Consider the following 23,898-nt stretch of genomic DNA (forward strand, 5'->3'; position numbering starts at 1 on the left):
TTATCTATGCTTGTGTTATGTCATCTGAAATGACCTGAAATGGTGGGTGGCAGGGTATCTATGATGATTCAAGATTCTGGAGTTAATAATATCTACTTCTAATTGTAAAGCTTACACTCTTCCACCAGTTTATTGCCAGTACTGCATAGTTCTGTGGCATGTCAAAAGAGGTAAGGAGGCCAGGGATGAAAAGTTCTATCAAATTCTCAACACCAGCCAAATATAAATAGCTTTGATTAGAATTGAATGTTTATGTTCTCATGATCCACTAAAGACTAAAGAGTTATTAATTTATATTCAGGTCAGTAAACACACATTCATATAATATGTTTGGGTAGGTGTGGTGCAGAGTAAAAAGGGGATACCGATACCTTAGTGGTACAGCTACAGCCTGCTCTAGTAAATGTAGCTGCAAGCAGAACACAAGATGATGAGTGTCAGCGAAAAATATGTCATTATCATTGACCTTTCTGTTTTCTCTTTGAATACAACTGTGATGCTGCATTTATTGATACAAACTTTTGTCTACAATCCAGAACAACATACATCTTTATTCCCTATTATATTCCAAGTACTGAGGGGTTTTTTTTTTGTGATCCATAAGTGTTTATATAATGAATGAACAGGCAAATGAATGGATAAGTAATATGAAAATAAATAGTTCACAATGAACTTGGGTTAGATCAACAGTGTTCAGTATTAGGAGAGTTCCAATCAGACCATTTCTCTACTTTCCACCTCCAACTCACTTCTTAGATAGTTTTGTACTAGTTTCGTAACAGATCTCCTCCTTTGCTCAGTGATTAGATCTGGGAGGAGTAGCCATATGCTAAATATATGAATCTTTCCTAAGACCAGACAGAGACCAGATATGAAGCTCAACACATAGCCCATGATTGTGTAGAGTGAATCCACTGCCCCCCACTGATAAACCCTCATTACAGAGCATGAAAGTCAATTAACAGTACATGGCTGAGTATGCAGGCTGTTTATCAACCTATTGTTACCTAACCTCCAACAGCACAAGAAACCTTGAAAGGACAGTGAGCTAAGGGTGATTCTGACACACACATTTACAAAAGAGACAGAGTATGAAGAACCCCTCTAAGTCTATTACCCCATTTATTTGTCACGTTCTTGGCTCAATGCATACCTACTGAGTCAATATAAAAATGTATGCATCAATAAAAATATGAATATGTTCACCCACAAATACCTTTTGAGTGAAATTATATCTATATGAAACAAACATCATGCTATGAGATATCTGTGGTCAGAGTTATGCATGCTGTCACAAAGTCATAAGAAAGCATATAGTTAAAGTCGTGCATAGAAGAACATTTATTAGCAATAAAAGGACTTATCAAGATGGAATCTTCTCCCCTTCTTACTTTTTCCTAGGGAAAAAAAAATTTACTGATTGATTTTTATTACATAGCAAGATGTCACCAAGTAACATAACAATCCCTAGAGAAAGGTCATCCTTTTCCAATTTCTTCTTTTGCCTTTTTAAGTTTATCCTGCATTAAATAACTGGTATGCCTTGCATGTAACTTGGCATCCATATGCAACCTGACTAGCATCTGCTGAACAACTGGAAGAGAGAGAAAAAAATACTACCCTCCACTCTTCAGTTATATAAAAGCAGGATTTGCTGGAAAATATTTTGTTTCTGCTGTGATTGGCATCCATGCAGGCTTCCTGAGCCAATAACATAAACAGATGTTTCCCTAGCAGTAGGTACCGACTTCTAGAGACAACTCTACCCTGTCGTCTGTGAAGCATTCTAACAAGCATTTCTTGAACAGCTATTATCAGTCACATATCATACTAGATGAAGAGAGGCAAAAAGGAAAAGAAAAAGGTATTCCCTCTTTCTGGGACCTTCTTCTCTAGAAGAAAGAATTGGCAGGTCAGCAACCACCATGAAAAGTCGTTTGAGCTACGATAGATGTCAGGTTAAGTTCTGTGTGTGAGTATATATGTTAGTCTGAAGAAGTCATTGAAACAGGCCTTAAAGGATAAGCAAGAGTTTCTAATAAAGAAGAGATTGGGGGAGGAGGCATTTGCAGCAATATAAACAGAGCTCTAAATTATCGCTGGGAACATTGAGTAGCATCAAGTAAATATGTGAGAAAGATGGAAATTGGGTACCTAATGCTGGGACGGACAGTTATAACCAAATATGGAAGATCTTGTTTTGTTATTTAAAAATAAGGTATGAGAGGAAATGCATGTTGAACATAAATCTTCTTTAGTTCAATGCAAATAAACAACAAAACCCCTAAAGTCCAACTCTAAAACAATTGCAATGTTCTAATGGTACTATTTCTTTATAATTGTAGGAAAAAAATCTCTAGTGAATATCTTAATTCCTCTGTATATCTACTTTGAAAGCTAAAATGATTAATAAAATGAAACTGTTTGTAGTTTTACTTCATATGATCAGATTCCAAGGAGAACCCTTGAGAGGGAATAACATGAACTGTCACTTGAATATTTGCCACTTGGGATTTAGTGTCATGCTGAATTTCAACTCTCAGTGTTAGCAACACCTTGTGTTCTTTCATGTATATAAAGTATGATGTGGGTTTGTGAAAGTAACCACCATGAACAAGTAAGGAGAGTAATACATTGTCGTCCTTTCCCAGTTTTCAAAGCCAGGTTCTTATACTACTGAGAGACTTTTCTCAACTCAACCATGACCCTGGAAAATAAATCACTTCTAACCTAAAGTTAAGATTCTATTATACCAAAATATCTACAAAAGACACAATTAAGAGAATGATTAAAAAAAAAAAAACTACAGACTCTAAGAAACTGTTTTCATAAGACATGTCTGATTTTTTTATTTGTTTTTTTTTACAAAAAGGACTCTGGTGAAGGAGATAGACACTGAGGACACTTAGCACCTACCAAACCACAGATCCAGAGGCTCCTATGTGCCTACCACTGAAGTAGACTTACAATGCACCCAACATAGCTCAGGGAATTTTGCAGAAGAAGAGGTGGAAAGATTGCTAGAGCTACAAGTTGGAACATTTTGCACAGAGACATTGCATCTCCCCCATAACTGACTACTGCCCCAGCAATGCATGACCCAAAGTCTCCATGGGGTCAATCTGCCTCCCCAGTGAGGAAGGCCTCTTCAGAAAAGGAGCAGGGAAGAGGGAAAGGATGGTACCACCATGTATTGTTTACATGTTAAATCTGCCCATATCATGTATATATATATATATATGTGTATATATATGTATATATATATATATATATATATACATATACATATACACATATATATATATATATATACAAAAATTTCAAAACTAAATTTTAAAAAGACCTAATTTTAATTTTTAGCACCTTTCCAAACTGCTAATTATTGTAGGAAAGAATATGAATCAAATATAAATAGTTCGAACACCTCATAGAAGTCCACTGTAAAAGCTTACAACTTCCATGACCCTGACAACCACAAAAAAAAAAAAAAAGGTTGAAACTTCCCATTCAACCATGTTGGACCCATTGCCATAGGTCATCCCTATTTGCATACTGTTACTGACCTCTAGTAATTTTCTGTGGCTGTACAACAAATAATTGTAAACTTCAAGACTTAAAGTCAAATGCATTTATTATGTCACATATGGATTAAATTGGGCATCATTCAACTGGTCATCAATACATCCATGCTCTCATTCATGGGTTGCACTTCACCTGGTGGACTGATCAGGGAAGAATAAGTTTCAAGGTCCTTCCAGATGTGGGCAGAATTTATTTCATTGTGATGTATGGTATTTTGCTGGCTATTGTATGGAGGTCATCTTCAGGTCCTGGAAGTTGGAGATGCATGTTCTATGCATGTAGGATCCTTAACATAGTTGCTTAGTTCATCAAGCTAGACAGAACATCTCTTGACAAAAAGCTGTGCAGCATCATGTGTCACAAGGTAGTCACCACAACTACAACATCCAATAATCATCAGTGCCATATTCCTGTGGTTAGAAGCAAGTGATAAGATGGACATACACACACTCATGCACTCACTCAGAAGGGGGATTGCACAAGATGCCGATGCCAGGAAGTGAGAACTCACAGTCCACCAGCTCCCTGAGCCAACAGGAAGACATGAATAGCAACCAAAAATAAAACACTGCAGAATTCATAGCCATGTGGAGAGACTTCAGATCTATGAGAGATATCAGTCAGTGAGCTCATTAATGGGGATTATATGTCAGCTTATACCTCAGATTTTAACCAAAGCATGATGGCTATGTAAAATAAGCAGGGTTTTCACTCCTCAGCTGAAACACCATCTTCTTGTTTTTATCCTTTCTCTTCTTTCCTTTCCTTCCTTGATTTTTCTTTCTTTCTTCTCCTTTTTTTTCTTTTTCTTTTTCTTTTATAGAAAAAAAAGTCTTGTCATCAGCTTCACATTGCTGGGATGAACTTCCAATCCAGGCAGTTTATGAGAGGAAGGGATTTATTGGGGCTTATATTCAGGGGAAGTTCCATAATGGTGGAAAAATTGGTCCCTTTTCCAAATCCATGCACAGAGAAAACCCACCAGCAACATCACAAACAAACACACTCTAGGAACCCAGGACCCATAAGTGGAGCTCAAGCACACTGTGTACCTTTAGGCTGCAGTTCAGATCCACCACCAGGAACATCTTAGGGTTGGACCCCAGGATCTGCCCACATTGACAGCTCTTCCAGCCATGCGGCTGGAAATTCAAGTTACATCTTTAATAAAATATTTGAGTCTATTGGGGGTCATAAATTCAAACTATCACAGAAAGAGAAAGAGAAAAAGAGAGTGACTCACCATGCCTCCCAGGCTGGCCTCAAGCTATACATTTTGTGTTAAAAGATAACAATATAAAACCTGCATGTTTCACCAATGTATCAAGGAATGTTCTATGTCTCAGTTAGTGATTATTCTTTAAAGAATTTTAAAGAAAATAAGAGAGATACAGACCAGTTTGAGGGATACTGATAGAGCCAGGATTCAAGCTCAGAATGCCCCTCTGCCTTGTCATCATTTATATATGGGGTAAAATAGTGAAGTGAGACATGGAACACAGTCTTTGAAAGGTCATCACATTTTAAAAAAATTAGTGCTCTGCCACATCTAAGTTCACTTTCTCCAGCACACTCTATACCATCTGGTTTATTCACACATTTTAATGAATGTTACTAGATCAAATTTTAGAGTGTTATAGTCCATCTGCTATAACTGCAGCTGTGGAAATATAACTTTGGAATTCTACGAGTCAATAACCAAGACTCATTGTTCAATTCCTATTTCTAAACTACACATTATAAGTATCAATGTCTCCATGACAACAAATCTAATTTAAAAAAAAGAAAAAGATCATCAATCTGCTGATATGTATGGAACAAATATATAAAGTGTAAATCTATTAAATGTGTGGTATATGTAAGATCTTGTTGATGTGACAGGGGAAAAAATTTGAATGTGGTTTGTTTTTGCCTCCAAGGAGCCTATAATCCAGTTGGAGAGGCAGGTGTACAAGCAAATATAATAAAATACAATATGAAATGAGCACTACTAATAGAGGAATAAGCAATATGGCATGGGAGCATAGAAGAACCAGGGATGAGTGTTTGGGGAATGAATCCAAGTTTAAGCTATCTACCAATCCATAACTGAGGGCAGCTTGCACAGTCTTTCAAAAATGTCAATTTTCAAAATTCCTATTGTCAGTTTAGAAAGCAAAGGATAAGACACCAGAAGACCATGAAACTAGAGAGGCCATGCAAACAATTGTCAGTCATGGGCCAGACATACATAGTACATACCTACCATCTGGATTTGGTTGAAAGACTGAAACCAAGAGACCTCCTTCTCAGGTTGAAATTGGACAGAAGGAACAAAAGACTGGAACTCTAAGAGAAATCAACCAGGATTCACAAAATGTTCAATTATATATTGTGTCCTGGGATAAAAGTGCTGTGTTCCAACAGGAAGACTGCCATATTTAAAAAAAATTAAACTGGAAACCTTGTTAAAATGCAGATTTAAATCCACAGATCTAGGGCTGGAAGATTCTGAAATTATAACCAGCTTCTGCGGCATGTTGACTCTGTTGAATCATGAACTGCACTTTGAACTAAGTTTACAACCTGTTCACCATAATAATGTAGTACAGTTGTGGTTCAGCTTGCAGATTGAATGACTATAGAGTGAATTAGGGAAAAGAATTTTGAATGCAAATCTCAAATGGTGACTTATCATAATGGGGAATACATTCTTCTCTGTTGTACAGTATAGTATATTTTACATAATAAAAAATTCTTTATGCTGGGTATGGTAGTGCACGCCCTTAATCCCAGCACTCAGAGGCAGAGGTAGGAGGACCACTGTGAATTGGAGGCCACCCTGAGATTACATAGTGAATTCCAGGTCAGCCTGAGCTACAGTGAAACCCTACCTTGAAAAACCAAAAAATGTGCTTCAAGATATGTACACATTCATGTTCCATGTTGTTGGTATATTTCAAATAATATTTAATTTTAATTGCTTGTTCATGTACACTTTTACCATCAGTTCACTTGTATAAAAGAAAATTTGTTTTTGTCATTTCCAAGGTGCTGAACCAAAACAACAGCAACAACAAAAAACTATGAATTAGTTTGGTATATTGCTGTTCTAAATAACTGGCTTTCCAGCAAGGATTTTAACTAGGATAGAGCAATGTTTAGAAGAATGTGAGTCTTGAAAATTCAAAGGTGAATACTTTGAAGGAAAGAATATAAATCAGTGGATACAAAAACAGGTATGAACATGAAAACTTGTTTGTAAAATGAAATAATAATTTTAAAGGTTTGTTTTCCCTGTGGTAGGTAGGACTTGATTTAGAAACAGTTCCTTTTGGGAAGGCCAGATATTTGGATCTAAGAAGAGCTCTCCTGTTATATAATTAGCTTCTCATCTGAATCTTGCCTTCGACAATAAACAGAACACAAATTGAATTAATCACTATAATATCACAGCGTAGAGGAAGTTTTCTGCACTGGGATTCTAGAATGTTTCTAAGGATGTGGAATGTCCTCACCTGCAGTAACTTCCTAGGCCCTGTTTATTATGTCAGAGGGGTTATAAACCCCAAGTCACAAACCAATGGTAGTAGCAACTCCCAACTGAAAGAAGACGGAGAGAAGAGGAAGACAGAGAATACACTGAAGAGAAGAGAAGATAGGGACTGGGGGCTGAAGACCTCCAAAGTCTCCCTAGGAATACATTTCAGAGCAAGCTCAACCCAGATACTCTTCATTTTTATTGAGAAAGACCAAAAATGCTCTCTATCTCTTTCCTTGACTCACCTTCTGTTCCAGCTGGTCTCTTTTTGCCTCTTCTATTAATGAAAGGCAAGACACAATATCCCAGCATCTCTTTTCCTCCCAATCTAGCACAATAGCAGATTATGCTATTTTCAAATGTGATTTATTAAATTCATGCTTGCCAAAGTAAAAGGACTGAAACAAATTTTCTTATGCAGAGACAACTTTAGGTAGGAAATCAGGAAACTACAGAAAATTGTAAGGTATATCTCATTTGATGAAAATAAAATATTGTCTCACATGTAGATGCTCCAGGTATATCATTATAAAAGTCAAGATCAGATACTAGGATCAGCATGGATCTTCTGTCTTGCAATATTAGCAAAAGAATTAAGTTGGTGAGACAATACTAAGAAAGCTAATGAAGATATTAAGCCTGAGATCATTGATAGCAAGTAGTGAGGGGTTCATGACAGCTCCCTTTCTCTTGACCTCTAGTTCCTCTGGTCAAAGCTGCCTCTTAGTCACTTCTTTAGATCTTTATGGACCAACCAGGTAAGAACTAGTGAAGAGAGAATAAGAGAAGTTTTGTAGGTAGCTCCTGGGATGCCAGCTATGAAACTCAGAGAATATCAGTGCCTGAGGCAGTAGTAGTAGAGAGGAAAGATCTGTACCACTAATTCAGGAGATTTCTTACAGGAGCTCACCCAGCTAGGTAGACAGATGTCAACTCCAGAAAGTCATCTTACATAGAGTTAAATCAAAGAAGTTAGAGGGGCATCCCCTGTAACCTAAGGGTTACAATAGCATCAAGAATAATTATTTTGCTATTTGAAGCATAATACTTTTACAATCCTGTTTCCTTACTCTACCCTACTGTACCCTTTTGTGCTTATAAGCATTACTGCTTTCTAGAAACACAGTTGCCAGCTAAATGAAGCTTTGACTCTTGACTGGGCTCAAATCTGAGGAAAAGTTTGCCAAGAGAAATAAGGTCCAAATGGTCTTTGTCCACCCAACAAGGGACATGTGGTTTTTAAAAAGCCCCAAGGTAGGGCCGTAGGGAAAATGCAATCCTGGGAAGTTCCAGAATTCACCCCCCAACCCATAACCCAAGCCCATAACTTCTATTTCATTTCCTATGGCTTCTTCCCTCCACATTAATTAGGAGAAATGAAAAGATGTTTATTCAAGAATAAAAGTTATTTCCATAAAATCCTCATTTATTGCAGGCTAGTTATTAGGGTGCCCAATTCTCATATAATCTGGGTATCCTGTCCTCTACTGACATATTTCCAACACACCACACATAGGCATGTAACACAAGCACATGTTTTTGAAACTCAAGGCTCTTGGGGCTTCAGGTGAGGACCACTTTTTCTTAGTGTTCCTTCCTCCTACATACTTCCTATACAAACCTCATGAATTGGAAGGTTGGCTTGTGGTCTGTGAACATGAACAATTTTAATCTGGGTATCCTCAGGTCAAACCAAACATGGATGGACTTTTCTAACAGCCCTTCTAGCCTCTTTCTTCCTCCAAAGTTATTTGGGAATTCTTAAAAGAGATATTACATGTATTCACAAACAGCGCATTCTACTAGAAACTAGAGTCTATCCTTAACTTTTCTATACAAGTTCAATCTTCCTACACTAATGGCCATCAGTTAAACCTTCATGAACATAATATATAAATAAGTATAGCAAAGGTTATGGCTTCAATGGTAAAGTGTTTGCCTCACAAGGATGAGGCCTTGCATTTTATCCCCAGAGCCCATATTAAAAATACTAAGCCCCGGGCTGGAGAGATGGCTTAGCAGTTAAGCGCTTGCCTGTGAAGCCTAAGGACCTCGGTTCGAGGCTCGGTTCCCCAGGTCCCACGTTAGCCAGATGCACAAGGGGGCGCACGCATCTGGAGTTCGTTTGCAGAGGCTGGAAGCCCTGGCGTGCCCATTCTCTCTCTCTCCCTCTATCTGTCTTTCTCTCTGTGTCTGTCGCTCTCAAATAAATAAATAAATAAATAAATAAATTTTAAAAAAATTTAAAAAAAATACTAAGCTTGGTAGTACATACTTCTCATTTCAGCAATGTGAAGACAGAGGTGGAAAGAAACCCAAGGCTTCCTAGCCAGTCAGTCTAGCTTTCTTGGTGGGACCCTGGACAACGGGAGTTCCTGTAGCAACAAAAGTGGACAGACTTTCTACAGAATGACCACCGCGGGGGTCCTCTGGCCTCCACAGCATGTACATATGCACGCATGTGCAACCAAGCAGACGCATACACTCACATATGAGAAAATGCACACACATATGTGAGAAACAAATAAATACAAATATGAAATGAAACTGCAACATGTTTTTATTCCCAGCACTGGGAAGTGGGGCTGCTGAAGACAGAGGATGGCTGTGAGTGCGAGGCCAGCCTAAGACTACATAGTAACTCCCAGGTCAGCCTGGGCTATAGACCCTACCTCAAAACAACAACAACAACAAACAGTGACTTTTACTACTCAAGGAATCTTAAGTAGCTACAATGAAAAAGCCATGTACTTAACACCATTTGTACAACACTAGGATTTAATCTGTCAGCTGGGGACTGGCACTGAGAAGATGGCCCTGTGGCCCATCCTGCTGGTATGAGAACTGCAGCCCCAAGTGCCAATAGTGCCAAGGTTACTACCACGATAGGAACCACAGTCACTGTGGGGGTGCCCTCTATCCTCTCTCCTCACCTTATTATCAATAGGGCTTACACCAGGGCACTCTAAGCAGCCCAGGCCTACCTCTGAGGTCTTGCTTTCCCTCTTTTTCCCACATCGTTCTCTTTGCTGGGCTGAAGCCCAGACACAGACTCGTGGAAAGGAACAGCCCCAAAAAGTTTGAACTTGAGACACACACTTCCATCATTGGTTCATTTGACATGTATTAAATGCCTACTGTGGTGGTTTGATTCCGGTGACCCCATAAACTTAGCTGTTCTGATTGATAGGTTCCCAGCTGATGGAGATTTGGGAATTAACGCCTCCTGGAGGCAGTGTATTGTTGGGAATGGGTTTATGGGTGTTAAAGCCAGTTTCCCCATGCCAGTGTTTGGCACACTCTCCTGTTGCTATTGTCCACCTTATGTTGACCGGGGGTAATGTCCACCCTCTGCTCATGCCATGACTTTCCCCTGTCATCATGGAGCTTCCCCTCAAGGCTGTAAGCCAAATTAAACCTGTTTTTCCCAGAAGCTGCTCTTTGTTGGGTGATTTCTACCAGCAATGCGAACTGGACTGCAACAGTAAAGTGGTTCCAAGGAGTGGGATTGCTGCTAGACATCTGACTATGTGGCTTTGGCCTTTTGGAGCTGATTTTCAAGAGGAATATGGAAGGATTTGAAACCCTGGCCTAAGAGATACCTTGAAGTACTGTAAGTACAGCTTGATGGACTATTCTGGTCAGAGTTGAAAGGCCTGAATGCAGTAAGAACTATGGATTGTAAGGTTTGGCTTATGAGGGTAAGAAAGAGTTTTGCTTGGACTGGTCTAGCAATTTGTGTGAGAAGCATGTTTTTATGCCCATGTCCTGAGAAGTTGTGCAGGGTTGCTTTGCATAGAAATGAACTGGTGTGAGCAGAGGAATATGGCACAGAAAGAAAAATCTTTGGGGAAACTATTGCCCATTCATCTGCAACTGAGAGATTACAATCTTTAATACTGGGCTAGCTGACCTGTGCTGGGGCTACAGGAAGAATGTTGACTCTTTTGAAGGGGCCTGAATGCTCAAGGAGTGTCCTGTTCTTCAAAGTCTGCTTTATTCCCCACTAGATTAACAAATTAGCACCCTACCTGGTATCATGGAGTATAAGAAGTGCTGGAAAGAGGGTCACTGAGTTTGCAACACAGTCTTGTGTTTTGGAAATGGCCATGGGCAGTGTGAAGCAGGTTTGCTGGATGCCTGCATAGAGACCCCATGGGGCCATGAGGATGAACCGTGGCTTGCAGTGGAGACCCAGTGGAGATGCCGGGACCATGAGATGGCTGCCGAGGAGCTGCCAGCCCCGATGAAGTTTCCCAGGACCGTAGCCTAGCTGGAGGGGTGGAATTGGAATGCCAGAGTCCTGTTGCCTGTTAGAATTATTGGACTTGAAGACTTGTCACTGACTAGAGTTGTTGAACTTAGAATTTGAGCTTAATGTTTGTCCTGGTTGTTTTAAATCTTGTATTGGCTGAATGTTTCTTTGCTATGCCCAGTGCCATCTTTTGCAGTGTGAATATTTATTTTGTGACATTATGGGTTTTTTGAGGTTATTTTTGGGTATTATGGATCAGTTAAAAGATTTTGGACTATGAGGATGTTTGAACATCACTGAAATTGATAAAAATTATGGGACTTTTAAAATCAGATGAACACATTGCATTTTACAACATGTATGGTTATCAGTGTATGGGGGCCAGGGGTGGAATGTGGTGGTTTGATTCAGGTGACCCCCATAAAATTAGGTGTTCTGAATGCTAGGTTCCCCAGCTGATGGAGATTTGTGAATTAACGCCTCCTGGAGGCAGTGTATTATTGGGGGTGGGCTTATGGGTGTTAAAGCCAGTTTCCCCTTGCCAGTGTTTGGCACACTCTCCTGTTGCTATTGTCCACCTTATGTTGGCCAGGGGGTGAGGCCCACCCTCTGCTCATGCCATCATTTTCCCCTGCCATCGTGGAGCTTCCCCCTCGAGCCTGTAAGCCAAAATAAACCTTTTTCCCAGGAGCTGCTCTTGGTTGGGTGATTTCTACCAGCAATGCAAACTGGACTGCGACACCTACTATTTTTCTGGCCTGGGTCTGCGGGCTGGACTTACAGCAGTGAAAGATGAAAACACGCCCTGCTTCTACACCTGGTGCTTGAAGGTGAGAACTCAGGTGAGATACGGAAGCCTGTGAGGGGCAGTAGGATAAAGGAGTGGAGACCCAGTCCAGCTCAGCAGTGTGGTGAAGAGCAGGGCCCAGGGGACATATTCCATGATACTGAGTTCTGGCCCTATCGCTCACTAGCCATGTGGCCTGAGATATGTACTGTGCCTTGCTCTCTTCGTCTGAGAACTTAAATGGTCACCAACATAGTCAGAAGAAATAGAAATGTGTGTAAGAGTTAGCATTGTCTTACTTATCTTTGTCAAGTGACTTTAGCTAACCCATGTTACTTAGTGATGTGTAGTTTTGGTTGCTATTATAAACATATTAAAAAGTAATTATCGCTAGTGTGTAATTTACTAAATTTGGGCAATTATCTCTAGTCTCTGGAAATCATGAAAAATAAAGTATTATAAAATAAGTAGAAGAACTCATGACCTCATTTGAGAGGTGATTAGAAATTAAGAAAAAGGTTACTTTAAAGAAAAAGAAGAAGAAATCGCTATTGCCCTCCCAGGCAGCGCTCATGCAGAGATTAGCCGTCCGGTTTGTCTACATGGCAACAGAAGGCCTGGCAGGGTTAGGAGACGGTGTGGAACAGAATTCAACCTCCTGGGGTTTTGTTTTGAGTAGACCAACACAACTGCTTTACTGTTCTGATTGCCCACTTTTTTTTTTTTTCTTTTTTCTGTTTTGGCTGTCCAGACAGTTGTGGTGCTATTGGGTCGACCTAAGAGGGTCATGCTGACAATGTAATCACGACTCCTATGACCACAGAAACACGTTTTGTAACAGCTCATTTATGCCACACCAGCGATTTATTACATTTGTATGTGTGCTCATATGAGTTTGCCATGACAAGATGATGCTTAGTAATTAATTTGCCAACATGGTTTTCTGCAATAGAATCCAGCCCTTCTAAATACACCACATTTTAATAAAAGAAAGTGCTTAAACAGAGCTCTATCCTGAAAAGCCATTTGGCACTAGGGTAAAACCTTAAGAAATCAAGGTAGAAATAAGAGGCAGGAAGCTGAAATCTAAAACAGAGCTACAAATCCCAGGGAGATAGCCAAGCAGAGCTGTGAAGACTTCCCACCACGGATTGCACTGCTCCTACATTAAAGAAAACTAAATGGCCTCCTGTGGATCCAAAGGGAAAGCAGGGAACACAGTGGTTTTCAGATGGCCTGCAAAATCTTCCGTGGAATACCACAGACCAGCTGGGCCACAGACCATGGTGTTCTATACTGTTTCTCTTTGGAGCAGCAGGTCTCAGAAGTGACGTAATTGCCGGGATAGCTTACCTCTGCATAGGGAGCTAGCAGTTAGCTTAGGAGTGAAGTTGTTTTTCTTCATATATATACATATATATACACACACGTATATATACATACATACATATCTATACGTATATATATTTACATATATATGTATATATACATATATATACATATATATACACATATATATACAAATATATATATACATGTATATGTGTGTATATATATATATATATATATATATATATATATATACACACACACACATATATATATACATATATCGAGAGACCTAATATATATATATTTATATATATATAATATATATATTAAATATATATATATAATATATATATATATATGTGTGTGGTCTCTCAATATGAGTGCTATGCTTTCTGAGGGGAACATCTCAGACCACCTTTCTCCCTTCAATTAATTGCTGCTGAATTTCTTGTCACTTACATAAGCTCTTTTTTTTTTTGCTAATGACATTTGAGATTGCAAATAATCAAAGCACTGTCTGCATGAGGTTTAAACCGCTGCAGGGGCTGTCTAGAGAAATTCTGCTTGAACATCTTGTCTTGGATGAAAGACCTTCAGGTAAGCTGGATATACCTTGTCTTTTCTTCACTCTGCCCTGCTTTCACACCACAACTGCTCACACCTCACCCTATCGCTGGTCTCAAACATGACCTACTGTCCCTTCTGCTATTTAGCTCCTATTTGGCAAGGGCTGTGCAGAAGATAATAAGTTATGCAAATTAGATGGGGTAAAAATCATGACCTCCACCTTCCTGTTAATGTCACTGCCTATCTCCTGGAGGAGTTTCCTGTGATTTATGTCTCTTCTCTGCCCTTACTGACTTCTTTTGTCCTGTGCTGATTTGCATTCCTTCATATGTTGATCTGCAAAGAGAATTGTCCAGAACACATAGTCTGCAAGTCATTCTTCATACTTCCCAAAGGCCAGGTGTCCAAGTTCCACGTATAATACCAACGGTGAACACTGCCCATCATCATCATCTACTGCCACTGCCACAGGAACTTTAACTCTTTAAAGTGACAGAGACTACTACAAAAGCTATTCTTGTATTCGGAAAATAAGTAACAAGAAGACATGTTGGCTTGGGGATTTTTGAGATTTAAAAATCTTAAAAAAGTATCATTGTGAGATATTGGTGTATTTGCTCCTAGTCATTTTTTTCAAAAATGGATGTAGAGACATATCACCTCATTAAGTGTCTATACCAATTAAAATTATCCTCAAGCAATTTATATGAATTATAGCAATTCAAAATTACATTTGGAAAATTTTACATACTTAAATATTCAGTATTTCTCTCCAGAGATACAGTTTTATGTTTATTTTTTTCAATTTATATCTCTCAGTGAGCTTCTCTCATCTCCTTAATAGATTTTAAAAGTTTTTGTTTTCAATTCTTTCTAGGGCTGGGGAGATGCCCAGGTGGATAGATCACTTACCACACAAGCATAAGGACCTGAGTTGAGATGCCCAGAACCCACACAAAACTGGACACAGTAGCATGGAAGACTGTAACCCCAGTACATCTATGGCAAGATGGGAGGTAGGGATCAAAGGATCCCCAGAAGCTAGCAGGCCAGAATGTAGTGTTGAATAACTAGAGACCCTGCCTCTAACAATGAGGAACATGAGGACTGACAGTTGTTGTGTCTTCTGTCCTCCATATGGGTGCCTTGTCTTATGCATGACCAAACTTAGACACACCTACACACACACCAAATATTTTTTGAGCATTCTTGTGTCTTGCTATGATGAAAAGCATCTGATTCTAAGCTAGTTATGGTGGGTACATGGAGAGATAGTAGGTTTAGATATTATGAAAATAGCAAGACAGATGCAACAAGAAGAAAATGTCAAAGGTTGTTGATGAGCTTCCTCAGCTCTGTACATGTTTATGAAGACAGAAAAAAGAAAAAGTTGAAAAAGATTTTGGACCATCTGGTTCTGCAAGTCTTTGAATGCCTATTTACATTACAAGTGAATATGATATAATAAGAAGTTCCCAAATAACACTGGGTAAAGAAATAAACATAAATGGGGCTGCAGAGATGGCTTAGCGGTTAAGCGCTTGCCTGTGAAGCCTAAGGACCCCAGTTCGAGGCTCGGTTCCCCAGGTCCCACGTTAGCCAGATGCACAAGGGGGCGCATGCGTCTGGAGTTCGTTTGCAGAGGCTGGAAGCCCTGGCGCGCCCATTCTCTCCCTCTCCCTCTATCTGTCTTTCTCTCTGTGTCTGTCGCTCTCAAATAAATAAATAAATAAATAAATAAATAAAATTAAAAAAAAGAAATAAACATAAATGACAGAATAGAACTTAAATAAATAAGTAGTATCCATGCTGCGTGCATGAGAGTACTGGCATTATATTGACATAAGAAAGTGCATCCCACAAAAGGTAAATAAATGTCCTACACATTACACTGGGACACTAGGCCATTGTGGTGGTTTGATTCAGGTGTCCCCTATAAACTTAGGTATTCTGAATGCTGGGTTCCCAGCTGATGAAGATTTGCGAATTAATGCCTCCTGAAGGCAGTATATTATTGAGGGAGGGTGTATGGGTATTATAATCAGTGTCCCCTTGCCAGTGTTTGGCACACTATACTTTTGCTTTTATTTACCCAATGTTGGCAAGGAGGTAATTTCCACCCTCTGCTCATGCAGTATATTCCCCTGCCATCATGGAGCTTCCCCTTGAGCCTGTAAGCCAAAACAAACTTTTTTAAATTTTTCCCCACAAACTGCTTTTGGTCAGGTGATTTCTTCGGACAACAAGAACTTGACTGCAACAGCCATGAATTCCAACTGGTACAGTTGGCAGAGGTAGGAATATTGTTTTGTTTTTATTTTCAAATTTACTTTCAAGTAGAGTGAGACAGAGGGGAAGATAGAGAAAGAGAGAGAGACTCAGTGTGCCAGGACCTCTCCAGATGCATGTGCCACATTGTGCACATGTCTGTAGGTGGACACTAGGGAATCAAACTCAGGTTGTTAGGCTTTGCAGGTAAGCACCTTAACTGATGAGCCATCTCTTCAGTACCAGAACTTGGAAAGTCATATACATGCACATATGCATATGCATATATATATATACATATATTATTATATATATGTACATATATATATACACATACATACATACATACATACATACATATATACATATATTCAAGACTTAAGGACAAGAGTAACTCATGCTTTAAATCAAGAATATTGACTCAAACAAATCCAAGAAAACATATGTTCAGGAACTATTCCCTGTATGGAAATAGGGCAAAGCACTTGTCCTGGCTACAACAGCCAGGGGCACATAATGAGGCACTTTCAGATTAACATTCTTCCTCTTACACTGAAGCCAATCGTGCTGGTCTTTCTAAGAATTTTAAAAACAGTCATTTTTGACCATAAAGTTATAGTCCTCCATGAGGAATTTCTAGTAAATGATGAAAGTATGGTCATTTTGATGAATTTTTAAATAAATAAAGGTAAAATGAAAAATAATCATGAAAAACAATCAGGAACTTATTAGACAATTTAGGTCTAGTCTTTCTACTGATGTCAGCAGCTCCTTGTAGTGAAATGAGCTTCTAATCAACTCGAGGAGGTTAATCCTTCTAAATACCTGGGATAGAAAAGAACCATGGGAAAGCGAAAGCCTTCAAAATCCAATCTAAGCATTTTGTTTCCTTGGGAAAAAAAAAAAAAATCCCTAATTCCTAGGTTCATTAAGCTTGTTCAAATTTTGAGAGAGAGAGAGAGAGAGAGAGAGAGAATGTGTGTGTGTGTGTGTGTGTGTGTGTGTGTGTGTGTGTATGTTGCAGGGTGGACACACACATGTTCACTCTATGAGGTCAGAGAAAGTTCCTGCCAACCTTGTTACAAGTTAATTTGTATATTAATCTGTGTGGGAACCTTTCTTTATTTTGTAAAATAAAGGAAAGGAGGAAAAAAGAGACATCACATTGACTTAAAAGTTTTGACTAAATTCTAACTGTGCCTGAGGAGTTTCCTCTCTATCTTCCAATCAGCAAAGGATTTGTGACTCTTTTCAGTGTGCCTGAGATTACAGAGACAAATTACTTAAGCGCCCAAGGAGATTACCTCTAATTGGCATAAAAAGGATATAGCATTAAAAACAAAACTCTCTGAAACTCTGACAGTGTTTAGTGCCCAACGGGTAAGGCAGTTCCCTGTGCAGAAGCTCTATAAATAAATATATCAGCATGAGATAGAAGTCAGCCTCTTGAGGTCTTATTTAGAATTTGGCAAGCTTTATTCCTCTTATATTAGGCCTCACATAGATGTGTCTTACTTGTAGAATAAGGGCACATAACACATTCACTTTAGTAGTCCTCTTCTTCTTGTTTCCATTTGTTATATCCAGTGAATTCTCACTTATAAGCTGCAAATATTAGGGCTCCCTGAAAGTCAATATGAAACACTTGGTGTTGACTACAGAGAAATCTGAAGTTGAGAGAGTGTGGGGAGTAGAGAAAGGGACAGGGAGTTGAGATTCATACAAGTAGACAGGTAAGGACAAGTAGCCAGGAGTTTTGTCAGCTATTTTGTCAATGATCATAATGGCAAGTGGCTTAGGTGAAGAGCTACTACCTAAGTCCTTTCTGTCAATGGTCTTAACATCCCATGGGAAAAGTAAAATGTATTGATCATAATATTAAATAATAATGTACAAAAACTAACAGATAAAATCTCAAAGATCAAAATTAGGCAAGCCTCTGGCATAAAAACAGATACATAGACCAATGGAACAAAATTGAAGACCAAGCCCTTAGTTCAAGTAACTAGAGCTGCTTGATCTTTGACAAAAGAGCCAATAATATATACTGGAGAGAAGATAACATCTTCAAAAAATGGTGCTGGATAAATTGGATAACCACGTATAGGAAAATTAAACTAGACCAATTCCTCTCACTGTATATAAAGTCATCTCCAAATGGATTAAAGATGTCAGTAAAAAACCTCAAACTCTTAAATGACTGGAAGAAAAAATAAGGAAATCTCTCTCTTATAAAGGAGTGGGGGAAGACTTCCTGAACAATATCCCAATGGCCAGGAAATTAAACAATCACTCAACCAGTGGGATCTCATGAAATTAAAAAGCTTTTGTAACAAACATACCATAAACAGAGCCAACAGACTACCAACAGAATGGGAGAAAATCTTCACCAGATATACTATGACAGAGGCCTAATATCTAGAGACAAAACAAAAAAAAAAAAAAAAAAAAAAAAAAAACCTAAGCAATTAAAAGAAATCAAACAATCAACTCAAAAAATGGGGCAGAAAACTAGATAGAGCATTCTCAAAAAAATATATACATACAAATGGCCAATATTCAATTTAAAAAATGTTCCACATCCTTAGCCATCAGGGAAATAAAAATTAAAACAACTGTGAGACTAAAACATATAACCCTCTATAGGAATATGGTCGGGAGATAATTTGGAAAGAAGGGCCCTGGAGAGGGTGGGATTAATCTTAATCTTAAAACAATTGGCTGTGCCTTGTAACTCCCAGTTCCAGAAATCAGATACAACCCACATTGACATGTTGGTAAGTCCCCAACATAAGACAGGCTTCTGCCAAAGCACTTGATTACCCACCTGAGGTAAAAGGTAAGACCCTATTGTTGAAGACACCACTTGCTGCCAATACAGAATATTGAGAGGTCAGCTGGGTTCTGGAAAATTGTTAGACCATATAGTGCCAGAAATTTCTACATGTGCTGTTTGGGGTAAAATGGCCAACAAGTTTGTAAGCAGTTGGGGACACTGCTTTTTGAAATAAACCAGCCTGACAAGATAGACACACATGTACAATAGTGGCACCCAGACTAGGTGGGTAACCAAAGGCTCGCTGATTGGCCAACAGACCTGCTCAATGGAAACAAACCCATAGCTGGAACTGGGAACACATTATAATTCTATGAAGACCAGGATCATGCACTCCATCAAGAAGTTCCCACTAGTCTATGGCCAAAAGAGAGGCTATACCCATCGAAATCTCTCTTAACTACCTATGCTTATCCCGTATAACCTATGCTGATCTCACTCTCCATTGGAAGATCTTTTTTTTTTTTTCTTTCACAGAAGGAAGTGAAAACTGAGAACAACCAAAATCTATCAATAAGACAAGAAAAGATAACTGTGTCCCTGACAGGATATAAACCACCCCTCATATATCAGTAAGCCCCCAGGTGAAACCATGGAGTAATTGACAAGACAAGCAAGAGTGTTGCTTCCATGGTGAGCCTGAAAACCTGAACCAAGGTGATGGTGATAGACACTGAGGATGTTCAAAATATAACAAAGTAGAAACCTAGAAATTATTGAGGGCTCAACACTAGAGTAGAATTAAAACATTTCCACCAAAGCTCAGGGATTTTTCTGCAGGAGGGGGAGAAAAGATTTCAGGACCACAATGTAGGAGGAACTATCCAGAGGCATTGCATCCCCCCGACCCAATGACTGACTGCTACTCTCACAACTCATAACCCACAACCTCGTGGTGAACACCAGCAATCCTACTGAGGAGGATCCTCAGTGGAATGGGGTCAGAGAAGAAAGAGATGGTACCAACACATGACTTGCCTGTACAAAGTTTATACATAGTAAGGAAAAAGAAACTTCATTTTATGCTTGAGATCCAGAAGCACTAAACAGTTTCCTTTTGGTCACATTGATAGTCATTTAGAGTGGCTCAGGACTCAGATCTTCATGATCTTACCATTAAAAAAAGAGGGAAAAATGATTGGATAACACAGCACCGACAGAAAGGACAACAAGCTTTACTAAGAGTTTGGGCAGAAGGCAAAGTTGGTAAAGTGCTTACCTCACAAGCATCAAGATCTAAGTTCAATCCCCAGTACCCACATAAAATGTTGGGTATAGCAGTACATAGATGTTATCCCAATGTTAAGCAGAGACAAGAGGATCTGTGGAGTTCTCTGGTTATCCAGTCTAGCCCAACTGGGGAGCTCCATATGAACGAGACCTGAAAAGAAGGTGGATGTTGTTCTGGAAGATGATGTCCAAGGTTGTCCTCTGACTTCCTCAGGTGACACACACATGCATCCACACACAGAAGCACTCTTACACATGCACACTCAAGGCACACACATATATAAAGCTAACAGGTATGTATGTACATTATAAAAAAACAAATAATAAAATTCATACCTTAAAGGATGATAACTACTGTCAGAATGTTTTGCACAGCCCTCCTCCTAATTCTTACATCGGAATTCTAATCATCGATGCAACAGCATTAGGAAAAGTATTTTGTAGATAACTAGAACACCTCTGGGGGAACTTAAAGCAAGTCCTGATAGCGGCCTTGACCCTTTTTATACTATATGATGTTACAGAAAGAAACAACCTCCACCACTCAGTCTGCCGATGCCTTCACATTGGACTTGCCAGCTTACAAAACTGTGAACCATAAATTTCTATTATTTGTAAACCATCCCATTTATGATCATTTTTCACGTTCTTTATTGTTTGGTTATTGACAATTTCATACATGTGCATACTTTGATCATAATTCCTTTCCATTATGTTCTCTTGCCTCCTCGCCCCAACTCCCTAACGCTGAACCTCCTGTTCTTCACAACCTGTCCCTTTTCTACTTTGATGTCTTTTTTTATTGTGTATCTGTGTGACTCACTGAGTTTAATTAGGATTGTGTGTGTTAGCATGGGCTTACAATAGTCCAGGTGGACTATGACAAAGAGAGACAATTTTCAAAACAGAAAAAAAAAAAATGTGGGCTAGGGAAAGAATACCTGGAACCAGGATGGGCAGGGAGGGTAGGGGGCAGGGACAGGTATGGAATGCAGTTGATACTTGAAGGATGGCTAAGATAGAAGGCAGCTCAGGAGAAAAATAAAGCAAACATTTTCATTCCAAAACACACTCCAGTTTTGAGAGTCTTTCTTATATAGGCTAAGGCTTATATCATCCAATAAGCCCAGCCCTTCATTAGCCTCTAAACACTCCAGTTCTTCCCTAAACCTACACCTTTGCTCATCCTGACCACTGCAGGACACAGTCTGTCTGACTTGTAAGGTTGGGGAAAGTCTGCTTCCTTTATAATGGCCCTGATCTTTGGACCCATCTAAAGCTGTTTCCTAAACTATGCTGAGTGCTGGCTGAACTGCTTGCACAATCATGCAGGTTGTAAGCTGTGAAGAAATAGGTGTCACACCTTCTGCTTTCTGTGGGTCACATTGTATGCTCACAACAATATGAGGTGTGTTGTGGGTTCTTCATAATTACTTCCTGGTTGAATCACGAAAGGAGGTCTTTCTATCAACTGACTATGCACCCGTTATTGAATCTTAGCACAAAGCCACAGGTCTGGACATGAGCTGAGAAAGTATAATGGAGACACTGATATCATGGTAGTAAACATTTCTTAGTATGCCAAACACTCACCAAAGTGCTTCTATGTAACTGCACCTAACCCTTAGCACAACAAAGCTGTGCTAAAGGCTCTTAAGAATAAAATCAGGAACTGAATACTCATCATAGGAAGCAAAATTTTTCCCATGGAGAAGTCTCCTTTGGTGGCTTTCAGTTATAGACTGTTTTGTGTTTTAAAACATATTTAGAATTTTGTAAGATAACTGGGATTCATTGATAATCTCCCAATTACATCCCTCGTTTGATATCTACATTGTTCTTACCCATAGGAAAGCAGACAGAAGATGTAAAGATTTCAACAATTTCTAAGGTATGGGTATCAGCCTTTTATTATAAATCCTTGACTCTCAGCTCTCTGAATTATCACTATGTCTACTCCTCACACACTCATTCCTGCCACCATGGAGGTAAAGGATCTGACTAGAATATTTAAGATAAGGGCCTGAGTATGACTTGCATGTTTGTCTGTGTTTGGGTGCCTGTGAACATATATGGATGTGCATGTGGAGGCCAGAGGATAATCTCAGTGTCATATGTCAGCACACCATCCACTATTTTTGAGGCAGGATCTCTCGTGGGTCTGAAACTCACCACTTAGACTATACTGGCTAACCAGTGGTCCTCAAGAATCCTCCTGTCTCTTCCTCCCCTGCAGTTCGATTCCAGGCACAAGGTATCCACCAGACATTTTTATGGTTAGTGTTAAGGAGCTCACTGTTGCTGTTTTCCTGAACCAAGATTATAATACCTTTATCAGAAATGCATGGGTGGAGCAGCAATGCAACTGGCATTTTGGTCATGACTCCGTCGGCTCTCAATGATTCTCAGATGGGCCACAGTGCTAGTACAATAGTGTTTATTGGGATCTCTAAAAACTGTACCATGAAAAGAAAGTAGAGTTTTTCCACATAAAAAAGCATTTGCAATAATAATGCAAATGCTCACACTCGGTATTTTACATTTAATCTTGTTAAATAACATTTTGTTTACTCTTTGCCTCTACCACATCAAATGTTTTCATAAAAATTATATAGTTGGAAAAAAAGTTTGGAATCTTTGCTAATACTTTCTGCACCTGTTTGTACCATTCTTTTCTTGTCCAAAAAGATGTTTAGACTGTTAAGTGGGTTATATGTAACAAACACATTGGGCCACACTGAATGCAATGCCTCATTTGAAAGAAAGAAATAAAGACAGAGAGAGAGGGAGAGAAATAAAGAAGAAAGGAAGGTTAGGAAGTGGGAAGGAAGTAAAAGAAAGACAGAAAGAAGATCCTATTCCTCAATGAGAAAATATTGTCATTCTTAAATGTTTCCATAATTAAAAAGTCACCCTAGAATCTATTTCAAAAATTGCCTTTGTATTTCAATATTAATACTATACCAACCTTACCTAAACTTGACTATTAGTGTGAAACATCATTTCATAAGTTTTTCTGGTAAAAATGATAATTTTTAGTTATTCCATTTAAGATAGACATTAACAAAATGCAACAATGTTATGATTGGAGATTCTTTTAACATTGTTAAGCCCCAGACTGACAAGAACAAAGAATCACTTCACTAACTAATGTATTAAATATGTTGTCTATTTATATAGCACTTGTTTGATAGAAAATTCATCTCTTTTGTTTCTTCTTATCTTTTTCTTCTTCTTCTTGTCCATGCAGTGCATCTATGAATTATGCATGGGAACATAATTAAATGTAACAATTGGTGAATTGTACTCCATGGACATTGTTCCATGTTTCAAGTCTTATTTAGACTAAACCAAAATGTATGCAAGGAGAGGAGCTTGCAATTAAATTCATAACCATCCTTCCTGGGAAAGTTGCCTTTATGTAAAAATGCATTGCTTGATAGAGGCTGTTTTTCTGACCAAAAGCTTTGTATTACATCCTTACAAAAAATTATCAGCAGATACCTTAGCAGTAACACACA

Source organism: Jaculus jaculus, chromosome 4 (assembly GCF_020740685.1).
Source record: "Jaculus jaculus isolate mJacJac1 chromosome 4, mJacJac1.mat.Y.cur, whole genome shotgun sequence".
In the NCBI taxonomy this organism is placed as follows: domain Eukaryota; kingdom Metazoa; phylum Chordata; class Mammalia; order Rodentia; family Dipodidae; genus Jaculus; species Jaculus jaculus.